Source organism: Echinops telfairi, unplaced genomic scaffold (assembly GCF_000313985.2).
Source record: "Echinops telfairi isolate 266 unplaced genomic scaffold, ASM31398v2 ScPeMD7_1;HRSCAF=3_0, whole genome shotgun sequence".
In the NCBI taxonomy this organism is placed as follows: Eukaryota; Metazoa; Chordata; class Mammalia; order Afrosoricida; family Tenrecidae; genus Echinops; species Echinops telfairi.
The window spans coordinates 58093520-58104163 of record NW_022103896.1 but is presented as its reverse complement, the minus strand read 5'-3'; positions in this window follow the sequence as shown (position 1 = coordinate 58104163).

Genomic DNA, 10644 nt, shown 5'->3' with positions numbered 1-10644 from the left:
GAAGAGCTGATACTAAGGGCTCAAGCAGAAAGCAAGTGTTTTGAGAATGATGATGGCAACAAATGTACAAATGTACATGACACAATGGGTGTATGTATGGATTGTGATAAGAGTTGTACGAGCCCCAATAAAATGATGGGAAAAAAAGTAATGCCCTGTCATTTGACCTTTCTTTTGACCCATTTTAAAGCTGTTTTATATATATATAAAATCCTTGAAACAGCTTTAATATATATATTATATATATATAAAATCCCTAAAAAAGGGATTATATGAACGCTAGTATCTCCTTGTTTTTAATAAATCATTTTATTGGGGGCTCTTACAGCTCTTATAACAATTCATACATCAATTGCATCGAGCACATTTGTACATATGTTGCCATCATCATTTTCAAAACATTTTATTTCTACTTTAACCCTTGATATCAGGTCCTTTTGTTTCCCTCCCTCCCCCATCCTCCCACCCTCGTGACCCCTTGATAAACTAGTATTATTTTCATATCTTACACTGTTTGCTGTCCCCCTTTGCCCATGTTTCTGTTGTTTGTCCCCCTGGAGGGGGGTTATACATTGATCATTGAGATCGGTTCCCTCTTTCTTCCTCCACCTTCCCCCTACTCTCATGTTATTGCTACTCTCATTGTTCCTGAGCGGTTTGCTGTCCTGGATTCCATGTGTCAAGAGCTCTCTTCTGTACCAGTGTACATGCTCCGGTCTACTCAGGTTTGTAAGGTAGAACTGGGGTCATGATAATGCGGGGGAGAAAGCATTAAAGAGCTAGAAGAATGTTGTGTGTTTGGTTGGTGCTATACTGCACCTTGACTGGATCTTCTTTTCCTTGTGATCCTTCTGTGGGGGATATCCAATTTTCTATAAATGGGTTTTGGGTCTCCACTCCAACCCTCCTCATTCACATCAACACGATTGTTTGTTTTGGGCCTTTTGATGCCTGAAACCTGATCCTGTCAACACTTCGTGACCACACAGACTGCTGTGCTTCTTCCCTGTGGGCTTTGTTGCTTCCCTGCTAGATGGTCACTTTTTTTTAACTTCAAGCCTTTAAGACCTCAGATGCTATATCTTCTAATATCCAGGCACCATCAGCTTTCTTCATCACATTTGCTTATGCACCCACTGATCTCCAGCAGTAGTGTTGGGTAGGTGAGCATCACAGAAAGGGCATGGCATTTTCCATCACTTCATATGCATGTGAGGATGGCTCAGGACCAGGCAGTGTTTCATTCTTTTGTCCGGGTAGGGTCACTATGGTTGGAACTGACTTGATGACACTTAACAAGAACAAACTTAGAGGGAACATAGGTCAAGAAACAATAGCTTCACATTGGGAAATTTTTGCTTAAAGGTTTCTATGATTTTGTAGCAATATGTTTTAGCTTACCCCCGTGTGTGTGTGTGTCAATTATAGCAAAAAAATACTAGTGAAAAAGAACAAGAATTTCAATAACAATATCAAGCTAGAGGCCACGAATGACCAAATAAATTTCTTTAACAGGACTATTACAAACATTTTAAAGAAAGAGTATTCATCTTCTACTAAACATATTGTAAAACCAAAAAACCAAGCCCAATGCCATCACATATTCTGGCTCGTCATGATCCTAGATAGGGTTTCTGAGGCTGTAAATATCTATGGGAGCATATGTCTTTCTCCCTCAGCGTAGCTGGTGGGTTTGAACTGCCCACCATGCAGCTAGCAGTACAGCACTTACCCAATGGCTGTCTAAATGAGGTTTCACAATGTCACCAAATTTTTATTTCCAAATGATTGGTTTACCAAGAATACCAAATACATTTTTGTATGTATTTTAAAATTATTATATGGAGAAAGAAATGAAAATGAAAAAGCAACGATTAGCCTAAACTTGTAATTATTTTTATCAATTCATGTTTGACTTATGAAAATAATAGTTAATAATTGGTGGTTTTAATAACACATTTTGGATTTCAACTAACTATGGCAAATTTAAACTATAAGTCTCTTATTAGTTATTCTATTGTTGGCCTCCCCCCTTTTCTCTTTCTCAGAAAGAGTGTATGCCATAACAATAAAGTACGTTTTGTACATGTGAATATATGTGTTATTTGTACAGAGTACACAACATATACTTGTGTTTTACATGTAATGTATATATTAAATATGTTTAAATATTCTTTATGTATAACATATGCACCTTACATTTTCATATATATGCTATATATACACATGGGGCTTTGTATTCCTGTAAAGATTCATCATCTCAGAAACCCCCAGGAGCAGTTCAACACTGTTTCCCAGGGTTGCTCTGAATCACATCAACTCAATGGAAGTAATTTTTTTTGGATACATGTAACATATGTTATATGTTGTGTATATAAATTATTTGCTTACTATTTAATGTGTGGGTTCCGTTAAGAAACTTTAAAACATGTCATAAGCTTTGTGGCTGCAATTCTTTGACATGACATGAATTCAAATATATTATACTGAAAAGATCATTTCTCTCTTTTTTTAAAAATCCTTTTTTGGGGGGCTCGTACAACTCTTATCACAATCCATACATCCTTCCATTGTGTCAAGTTCATTTGGCAATGGGGCCTTCCCCTTAAGCCTCTCTGTTGGTTCACTGCTTCATGTCAGTGTGTTGCTTAAAATGGAAGTTGGACTACTGTTGGTGGAATTGCAATCCACAACCTCAATCTCCCTTCCATTGATCGTGCTACGGCCTTCTGTCCAGTTGTGAGAGTGTGGGTTTTCTTTCCATCGAGTTGTAAGCCATGCCGAAGGCTGCAATCCCGGCAATCCCGCCACTTGTCGGTCAGTTTGTCGTACTGTGGTGGCTTGTGCGTTGCTGTGATGCTGGATGCTCTGTCAGTGGATCTCAAGTAGCAGCAGCGTCACCCACAGTGAGCAACTTTCACCAGAGCTTCCAGATCAAAACAGACCAAGCAGAAGGAAGACAGAGTAGGCTGTCCACTTCAGAGGAATTAACCACAGAAAACATGGATAGCAGTGGAATGGACTAACTAAACCCACTCCCCACCCTCCAAAACCGATGTCATTTAGTCAATTAGGACTCAGGGAAATCCTGTATGGGGTTGTGAGAGTGTACATTTTTATGAGATCAGACAGGAGTCTGATCACTGAACCACTGACCTTGTTGTTGGGCATCCAAAGATTGCCTGACAACTCCACCAAACTCGGAAGGAAAAAATCCTCATGACCACGGAGTCAATTTTGACTCTCAGTGACCTTACAAGGTGGGGTAGGACTACCCCTGCGGTTTCCCAAGGCTATAACTATTCATGGGAGCAAGAAGTCCCATGTTCTGCCTCCTATTGAGTTTGAACTGCTGACTTTGTGGTTAGCAGCCTAACACGTCACCCAATATGCACCACCAGGAACTGTGCCACCAATGCTTCCTATTCATCAATTTTAACAGTTCACTTGGTGCAAAAGGTGTAAACTTTAGGTCAAACTACTCAAGTCAAATAAGACCTCTTCTACCCCTTTCCCTAACTCTCGAGCAGTCCGAATTCATTTACTGGGGCAGGAGGATAGTTGGTAAGAAGCCTTTGCTCTTTTCTAATGGAGGTTGTCCAATCTGCCCAAAGCTATGGGAGGGGAGAAAATGACTTTCTGCTTGCGCAATGTCAAGTCTCTCATTAAACCTACCAGTTATATGTTTGGCTCCCTGCCAATGGAAATGTACAAAAGATGAACTGACTCTTTCCTTCTTCCTCAGGTGGCCTAACCCCCAGTCTCATTTTCCTTTTGTTCTCCACCTCCATTGGTGTTCTTCCATGTGTGAAGGCAACCATCGGGGTCTAAGGTAAATATAAGATGCCCTGGTGAGATCGTGTACTAAGCCTTGGACTGCAAGTTAAATGGCTGGCAGATTAAACAGGAGAAGAAAGAAGGCTATCTCTGCCCATAAAGTTTTAAAATCTGGGAAAAACCCATGGAGCAGTTCTCCTCTGTCTGTAGAATTGGTATGAGTGGGAACTCATTTGACACTGAGATGGCTTTGTTCTTGGTTTTCTGGGTGGTAAATGGAAGGAGCCCCGTGACATAATGGGTTAAACACTGGGCTGCTAACTGACTGGCAGTTCAAACTCACCAGCCACTTCATGGGATAAAGGACACGCCATCTGCCTCTATAAGGATTCACCGCCTCGGAAACCCAGGGACCAGTTGTGCTCTGCTGTGCAGGGTCACCATGAGTCAAAATTGACTCAATGGTGGTGGGTTTGGTTTGGGTTTGGTGGTCAGTGTAGGTCGTTTCGTGGTGCAGTGGTTCAACACTCAGCTCCTACCTGAAAGTGAGGTAGTTTGAACCCATCTGGTTGTTCCACGGGAGAAAAGACCTGGTGATCTGCTCCCATCAAGAGTATAGCCCAGAAAGCCCTATGGTGTGCGTCTACTCTGTTACATAGGCTCACTGTGAGTTGGCATCAACTCCACAGCAATGGGTATGACAAAAGAAATGTATACATTAATGAAGTAAACTGAGAGTATTGAAAGCAAATATCAAGAAAGTAAAATCAGTGGATTTGAACTGAAAGTCTCACTCTTAGGCTGTTGGTTTGGGTGGTTTTATTGGGGGTGGGTGGGGTACTCTTTGAAGTTACTATAACCAGATGGTGATATCAACCCCCTTCTGCATATAACTCCATGAGCCAAAGAAAAGGTAAGCAAGACTACTGATGCCCTTATTAGGAGCCAGTGACCATTGATGAATTTACTTAAAAAGAAAGAAAACCCGAGTTCAAAACTGGATTTCATAATGAAAGAAACTTTGGGCCCTAGAAATGCCGTAGACAATTGGTCTCTACTTATCATTGAAAGATAACCTATTCTTGGTTTACTTATGGCACATGAGGCAAGGAGAGGAGGTTCTCTTTGAAAGTTCCCAAATCTACCTTCCTTAGTCAATTTCTCCTTAACATCAGCACGAAGAGAAAACATAGATACACGTTGATTACAAATCAATTCAAGAATAGCCTTCCCTTCTAGTCTTTACATCATCGCCAAACTCTCAGTGAACATTTCAAAGATAAGGTAAAGGAATAAATCTACTCCACCTGCATACTCATTTCTGGAACTGGTCCAGGCACCCAGAATAAACTTAAGGTAAAGTATCATATCGCACAGTTTTCTTCTTCTCAATATAGGATTTTTTCTTAATAATTACAGATATTATAACAATCCATATTTCTTTTAGATCAAGCATAATTTTACAAATGGTACCACTATCAGTTTCAATACATTTTCTTTCTTACTGAACTCTTTAACACCAACTCCTTTTTATACCTTGCCTCCCCCACCCTACCCCTCAGCAACCCTTATTGTTATATCATATATTATTATTATTATTTGTCATATCCTACACCATTCCATGTATCTCTTCATCTGCAATTGTGCTATTCCTTCCCCTCAAGTGGGGTTACACCGTCATCATTGCTATCTGGTCCCCCTCCTCCCCCTCCCCCACCTTCCCATACCCTCCGGGAATTATTACTCCATTTACTGCTTCTGAAGGATAATCTATCGGCTTTCATGCATCGGCTTTCATGCATCGAGCATTCTAAATGATACCAATGAACATATGCAGGTCTAACAATATTAATGAGGTAAGACAAAGACCATTTGACCTAGAGAAGTATCAAGTAAATTGTAGGCACTGTTTACCAGTTCAGTGGATGCTACCTTCCAGAAGGGCCCATTGTGGAAATGTTAGTATCTTCTCAGGTTATCAGATGCCTTAAGAACACCCTTGTTTTTCATTTTTTGCTGTGATCAAGCTTTCTCTGTGGTTTGGCATTACTCTTTTCAGATCAGTGAGTTAATAGCAATCCTAGGATGACTTTAAAGTGGATGTTCACACATGAGATCACCATGCTGGTGCCCTGCCACATCCTATTAAACTGTCTCGGTTTACAAGAAACACTTCCAGCTAGGGTGTGAACACCTGCAGCTAAGGAGTAGCTCACAATGACAAGAGTCCAAGAAGACAGCTGGGTTCACTCTGACTCATAAGGTTACCCTAGGTTGAACACAGGAGTCCTGTGAGGATTCTTTCTAGTGACCAGGCTTACAGAAATTCTAGCAGACACCCAAACTGAGGAATCAATTACAGAGTAGGGCTCCTCATTCACACCTTGCAGAATGGTACATAGATACAACCAGTTTTGAAATTATTCAACCATTTCTACTAAAGTTGAACATGTAAACCAAGAGATATGGAGACAAATATTTGTGGCAATGTCATTTGTCATAGACTCCAAATGGAAATAACTCAAATGCTAATCAGTGGTAGAATTTTTTTTAAGGGTGCACAATGAAATGACTTTCAGTTCTTTTTTTCCTCCTGTCTGCCTGCCACAAACATCCTGCGGTTGCAATAGACCAACGCCCCAGCTGGGTGTTACCAGCATTGTAAGGACAAGTCCTACCCAATGTCTAGCTTCTGCCAACATGGCCCTGATGCCAAGATCTGCATCTTTGACCTTGGTGGAAGGAAGGTATGAGTTCCTATTCTGTGGCCACATGGTTTGGGGGTGAATATGAGCAGTTCTCTTCAGAAACTTTGGAGACAACCTGCATTTGTCCAAACAAATACATGACGAATAGTTGTGGCAATGACCGATTCCATGAGCTAGAGAAGCTGCGCCCATTCCATGTTCACTGTGTCAGAAAGATGCTTACCTGTGCTGAGGTTGGCAGGGTCCAGATGGGTCTGCAAGGAACTCTGGAAAACCCTAGGGTATAATGGCCAAGGTCTATGTTGGCCAGATCATCATATCCATCAATAACTAGCTTCAAAAAAGAAATAATGCATGTGATTAAAGTCCTCACAGGGCAAAGTTCAAGTTTTCTGGGCACCAAGATGTGGGCCTTGACCAAGTTTAATGATGTTTTGAAGACATGGTGGCTGAGCAAAGACCTCATTCCAGATGGCTGTGAAACCAAAGGCATTCCTAGTCATCAGAGCCCCTTGGAAAAGTAGCGTATGCTGTACTGGTGGAGGCCTCAGTGTAACTATCCCACCTACCTTTTCCTACCAGTCAATTGAACTGGCTGCCTCTTCCCATCCTATAAAAAAATAACATTCAGCAAAGAAAATGGAAAAATGATGGCTATGTGAAACAACTTAGATATATTTCCAAAACAGTATGTCAAGTGAAATAATTCACATAAAATTACTAAAACCCAGAAGGTTCCACTTACTTTTCCTTTTAAAAAATCATTTTATTGGGGGCTTGTACAATGCTTATCACAATCCATACATACATCCATTGTGTCAAGCACATTAGTACATTTGTTGCCCTCATAATTCTCAAAGCATTTGCTTTCTACTTGAGCCCTTGGTATCATCTCAATTTTCCTCCTTCCCCCTGCCCTTCCTCCCTCATGAACCCTTGATAATTTATAAATTATAATTATTTTGTCATGTCTTACACTGTCCAAAGTCTCCGTTCACCCACTTTTCTGTTGTCCATCCCCCAGGGAGGGTGTTATATGTAGATCCTTGTGATCAGTTCCCCCTTTCTCCTTCACCTTCTCCTTCCCCTCCTGGTATCTCTACTCTCATTATTGGTCCTGAGAGATTTATCTGTCCTGGATTCCCTGTGCTTCCAGTTCCTATCTGTACCAGTGTACATTCTCTTGCCTAGCTAGATTTGTAAGGTAGAAAATGGATCATGATAGTGGGGGTGGGGTGGGGAGGAAGCATTAAAGAACTAGAGGAAAGTTGTATGTTTCCTTGGTGCTATACTGCACCCTGACTGGCTTGTCTCCTTCCACAAACCTTCAGTAAGGGGATGTCCAGTTGCCTACAGATGGGTTTTGAGTCTCCACTCTGCACTCCCCCTCATTCACAATGATATGATTTTTTGTTCTTTGATGCCTGATCCCTGATCCCTTTGATACCTTGTGATCACACAAGCTGGTGTGCTTCTTCCATGTGGGCTTTGTTGTTTCTTAGCTAGATGCCTGCTTGTTTATCTTCAAGCCTTTAAGACCTCAGACTTTATATCTTTAGATAGCCAGGCACCATCAGCTTTCTTCACCACATTTGCTTATGCACCCACTGTGTCTTCAGTGATCTTGTTTGGAAGGTCAAAATCATGGAACACCAGTTTAATAGAACAAAGTATTCTTGCATTGAGGGAGTACTTGAGTAGAGGCCCAATGTCCATCTGCAGCCTTAATACTAAACCTATAAATATATGCACGTATATCTATTTCCCCATTGTCATACATAAATATATTTACATATGTACATGCCTGTATTTAGACCTCTATAAATGCCCTTTGTCTCCTAGTTCTTTCCTCTGTTTCAGAAGGTTCCACTTAAAAGTGTTTGCAAAAAGGTAAAATCAATCTATTCTTTTATCAATCAAGATAATGGTTGTTTGGGGGGAAGGAGAGGACGGAGGAGTAATTAGAGAGAAAATTATGGGAGCTTCAGGGTGCTGGTGAAATTTTGTATCTAGAAGATGATAACATGTATAGTTCAATATGATATTTCATGTATTCTTCTCTATGTAGTGTTATGGTTTCATTAGAAATATTTGTCTTACAAAATGAGATAGGAGGATTAAAGAGAGGCCTCTGACATAGTATGTCTCAAGAGAAAGTAGTAAATTGTTTAATAAAACTCCACATGTTAGTAATCCTGGCTTGTAAACGAGTCCTTGTAATTGATTTTAATTAGGCGGTTTCACTTCTTCTTGTTTAACCCTTCCCTGCCAGCTGAGTGCGACTACACGTGGCTGAGTAAGAATGCACATGATGAGGGGGCCACAGAACCACCTTGATTTTACAAGTTGACATATCGAATTGTGTTTCTGAAAAATGTAAATCAGTATCCTAAACGTTATACCCGCATAAGTAATCATACTTGGGAATAACATTGTCTTGTGTATGTTAATGAGGCCAGGTGAGTTTGGCTTAAACCTACTCTTTTCTGGCAAAGATGAATGAGCACCTCCTGGGTTGCATCCTTTGTTGAAACATTTCTGTGGTTTTCCATCACTTCCAAGACCCTTGATTTTGACACTGCCTTCGGTGCAGCTTGAACTTCTTCCTTCAATGCCATCAATTCAATTCTTAATCATATGCTACCTCCAGAAATGGTTGAACATTGGCCAGTAATACTGGGAGGGTGAAGGGAGGGTGGGGTGGCAAGGGGAAACCGATTACAAGGATCTACATATAACCTCCTCCTGGGGGGATGGACAACAGAAAAGTGGGTGAAGAGAGACACTGAACTGTGTAAGATATGACAAATAATCATAATTTATAAATTATCAAGGGTTCATGAGGGAGTGGGGAGTGGGAAGGGAGGGAAAAAAATGAGGAACTGATACGAAGGGTTCAAGTAGAAAGCAAATGTTTTGAGAATGATGATGGCAACAAATTTACAAATGTGCTTGACACAAATGATGTATGTATGGATTGTGATAAGAGTTGGATGAGCCCCCAATAAAATGATTTTAAAAAATGACTGCATATTTCTTCCATCGTGTTTCCTGTGTCATTCAATAATTTGCTCATGGACTCCTTCAGTATTATAATTCAAGGCTTGAATTTCCCTTCAGTTCTTTTTGCTTGAGAAACGTCGAACATCTTTTTCTCATTTGGGTTTATAATTCCAGGTCCTTGTACCTTTCATTATAAAATTTTACTTTGTCTTCTTGAACTACCTTTAACATAGTCTGTGAAGCTCTTTTCATCATCTTCTCCATTTACTCAGCTACTCTATATTTAAGTGCAAGTTTCACGTCTCTTTTGACATCCATTTTAATATTTCCTTTCTTGTCTTTTTAATGACCTTGTGCTTCCTTTATGTTTGATATATGTGTTAGTACCTTGCTGTGGCTCTTCTAGCCATCGTCTTGGCAACCCCACCAAATGGCTGGGTCCAGAAACTAAACTCACTGCATGTGGGTCCATTCCGACTCCTAGAGACCCTGAGAGACACTGTAGGGCAGGGCAAACGTTTTCCTTTGGGTTACTGAGACTTTTAATCGCTATGGGCATAGATGGCCTCATCTTTGCAGGGGCATGGGCCAAGGCCAAAGTGACTGAGGGCCAATAAGAGGCATGCCTGTGGGCACAGCTGAGAAGAGGCCCTCCTAATCAAAGAATGGATGTTTTCTGAGCATTTCTGATCCTTAATTGTAACCTATTAACTTCCCAAATGAGCTCCATAATTCTATGCATTGTCTGTGAGTTCTGTGCGGCCACTGCAAATGGATTATCAAAGCCAGCCGAGGGGCAGAGTGCTGCGGAAGGGATGCCTGGTGTCAATGGGTAAAGAAGGTTGGAAGGTGGGGGTATATCTGACCATCATCTCATAGGACGGATGTGGGGTTTGATGAGCCTTTTTCCTTGTGTAGTTGGAGGTCAGATACTACCCCCACTGCCCTTCTTTACACTGTCCTTGATGCCATCCTACGACTCATTTGGCCTGCAGTCATTAGTGTCCGATGTGTCCAATCTGATCCTGAGGTGGTCCCCAAATTCAGTGGGAGATAGACTCAAAGACATACTTTGACTTATATATACACCAGTGTTTCTTTTCTTTTAAAAAAATTTGTTTTATTAGGGGCTCATACGACTCTTATCACAATCCAT